Source organism: Adiantum capillus-veneris, chromosome 16 (genome assembly GCF_014529385.1).
Source record: "Adiantum capillus-veneris isolate H3 chromosome 16, ASM1452938v2, whole genome shotgun sequence".
Lineage (NCBI taxonomy): Eukaryota > Viridiplantae > Streptophyta > Polypodiopsida > Polypodiales > Pteridaceae > Adiantum > Adiantum capillus-veneris.
Window position 1 is genome coordinate 38,576,561 of NC_140946.1, and position 3,617 is coordinate 38,580,177.

The following is a 3,617-nucleotide window of genomic DNA, read 5'->3' on the forward strand; positions in this document are numbered from 1 at the left end:
ATGAGTTGGTCTATGGCAAGGAAGTAGTATTACCCGTACACGTGCAATTGGGGGCGCTCAAAGGTTTGTGGCGGATTGATAAAGCTCATCAAGGTGTTTTGTAGGATAAGATTACAAGTCTTGAAACTTTGAAGATGGATCGTGAGGCGGCTGCAAATTTCTATGTGAAGCAGCGGGAGTACAATTGAGTTTTTTATGGGTTTTCTCTTAGTGTGCTCAGTGTTTGCAGTTTGTAGTGGAATAAAGATCTTATGTGGTTGAGCATGAACGCTACAGAAGCATGGCAAAGGGTTAGAGCAGCTATAAAGATCATGGACTGACAGGTAGCAGCGGAAATGTATGGTTGATGTGGTTTATAGGCCAAGAAAGGCTCCAGAAGGGGCTAATTTGGGGAGGAGGTGAAGGAGATTCAAGGTGCAGTCTTTGGGTCCAAGAATATAGAGCTTGAAGTGTTGAAGGAGCGGGTCCAGACGGCTCATCAAACCGAGCTACAGAGCCCAAGATATTGAAGTTTGAAGGTTCAATGCGTTGCAGATTCTTGCCGGACAGGGCAGCTGGGGACAGGTGGCCCAAGTGGATGTCAGTGCATAGGTGCGTAGTGCTCAATTTATGGAGCCTACTCATCTTTTCAGATTATAGATCGGAGCCGTGAATTGCAGTTTATGTCCAGTTGAAGTTTTGCCGGGGGCTAGGTTGGTGCCCACCTGCTGACCACATGGGGAATCATGCCATTTAGTGTTTTTTGGACCGCAACAAAGTTTGAGAAGGTGCCATGTGATATATGGAGCTGGCAGGAGTTGACTGCACGTCAAACGGAGCCCAGAGCAGTAGTTGGAAAGCTGGGTGCATTTGCTCGGAATTGGCTACAGATGAATATTCATGTTTTTTGCGGCCTTGCATTTGATATATGGAGCTGGCAGGAGTTGACTGCACGTCAAACGGAGCCCGGAGCAGCAGTTGGAAAGCTGGATGCATTTGCTCCGAATTGGCTACATATGAATATTCATGTTTTTTTTTTACTGCACGTCAAATGGAGCCCGGAGCAGCAGTTGGAAAGTTGGGTGCATTTGCTCGGAATTGGCTACAGATGAATATTCATGTTTTTTGCGGCCTTGCATTTGATATATGGAGCTGGCAGGAGTTGACTCCACGTCAAACGGAGCCCGGAGCAACAGTTGGAAAGCTTGGTGCATTTGCTCGGAATTGGCTACAGATGAATATTCATGTTTTTTTTTTACTACATGTCAAACGGAGCCCGGAGCAGCAGTTGGAAAGCTGGGTGCATTTGCTTGGAACTGGCTACAGATGAATATTCATGTTCTTTGCGGCCTTGGTTCAAGGGCTTCCTAGATTTTGGATGAGGCGGGAGTTATGCGGCTTGAAGCTGGAGATACGAGGTTTGAGCCGGTCTTGATTGCTCGTGAATCGAAAAGCCGAGTGGCAGTTGGCAAGGAGGGCAAAAAGGACGAAAAAATGATTATGAGGGGGTGTTCTGGTAGGATGCTTAACTTTTTGTGGAGGCACTTGAAAGCCAGGCATTGGGGAGCTGCCACGTGGCGTTGGTGTGCTCCCACATGCACTGATTCCAGCTCGGACGGCATGGTATAACCCAAAGCATGAGACAGTTGGGCGTGTAGATGAGGGGAGTGAGCTCCCTTGATGTGCAACGATGGCATGCCCTTTGGGCACTTCGCTAGTGGCGCTCAAGAGCGGAAGCTCGTCGTTTTGACTGCTTCTGGTGGCGCTGCACTAGGCGCACTTGGCGGAGGCAGTGGCTAGTTGTTCTCGGTGGATCTCGCGGCAGGTGACGTGGCAACCCGATTGGGGCTCGATCCCACGTCCATATGGGCCCAAAAAATTTTGAAGGCAAAAGGCCCCCCCCCCAATAGCCATGTCGCTATTGCTCGTATAGGGGAGGGGTCCCGTGGCGGTGCCAGTGGAGCAAGAGAAGAGAGAGAGAGAAGTTCCAAAGCTGGCCAAGGGGCCTATCCCGCCACAAGGCCAATCAAGTGAGAGAGAGGAAGAAGGTGTTCAAGAGCGTTCCCAAAGGGCAGGTGCAAAGGAGAACGGGCGGCCAAATTGGGTGGATAGGTGTCTACCATGCAATCATGCTAAAAAGGGATGGACCAGATATATACCAAATAAAAAAAATACTAATGTGAGCTTCAGTTGACTGCACGAGCTAGATAGCTCCTTTTTTTTCTTTTTTAGCCTTAGCCAAGCCCTACAAAAGGGAATAGAACTGAATTTTTAAGGGCTTTTTTGCCGGAGAGAGTTGTTGAAGGCCTGCAAGTCTGTGTATTGGAAGCTTGCCATTGGAGCTGTAGACTTGGTTGTCATATCTCCCTATGCAATACTAAGCCTTTGCCCCTCTTTCTCGTGTTGCTTCTCCCCATTCCCCTCCTTTTCTCTCGCTCTTTGTGTGCTTGCCAATGCTTGCGGAAGGGTATGCCTCCATCTTGAACCGTGTTACCAAGAGGGCAGAATCATGGTGTTTTGTGAGCCGGAAAGGGTGAGTTCAGTGGTGTGGGTGCATTTGTGTTGAACGGTGTTTCTACAGGGTAGTAGATAGTTGTTCTGTGTGCCAAGGTGGGTCTGTTAGTGCAAATTAGCCAATTTGAAGGTGTTATTTGAGAGGTTAGGGGTGTTGTGGCTACCTTGAATTGTAGGGAGGCTTTGTGTTGTGTGTCGGGTGTGGACTTCGTTCCCCCTCTCCAGTGACTTTGAACATTGTCGTGCAAAATCAATTTGAAGGCCGCCATAAACTTAAAGCTCACATAATTTAAAGCTCATAAATATCCTCCCTCCCTCCCTTCTCGGTCGGCTTAATAAATTCTCTCTCTCTCTCTCTCTCTCTCTCTCTCTCTCTCTCTCTCTCTCTCTCTCTCTCTCTCTCTCTCTCTCTCTCACACACACACACACACACACACACACACACACACACAGGACTATCAGATGCATATGAGAGCACCACATGGCGGGGGGATGCCGGAATCCCTCCCCCTTTTATAATAATATAGATTCCCCATTCCACATTTCAAGGAGTAGGGTATATATATGAAACCATGTTTCATATATATCACTAAACCAAGACCGTGCTCGGGCACGAGCACAGGGCTTTTCTTTTCAACTTTTTTTTTGGCAAAAAATTTCATGAGTCAAATTTCCTCGGTCGGTTGTGTTTTATTTTATTTTTTGATTTTATTTTTGGATTGCTATTTTTTCAAAAAACCAAAATATGTAAAAATTGTAAAATAAATACAAAAAATGTAAAAATTAGTGCAAAAAATGCTAAAATTATTAGAGAAATTCACAAGATGCAAAAAACACAAAAATGTCCTGACAAAACATCTTTTCTCTGTAGAAAACAACCAACCTACACTGCTGCAACAACAGATTTACGAAAACCAATAGTTATACTAATAGATTTGCTATATCGCACACAGATCTGTGCAAAAAGATAGAAAAACCGCACAAAACTAGCAGCACAACTGCGTCTGGAGCTTGACGCACGATGCCTCCCCGACAACGGTGCCAAAAATGTCGGATCACAGGGGACTTGTTGTGCACCGTGTGTGAGCCACTAAGCTTGCAAACATACAACCTGTGTGCAGGGA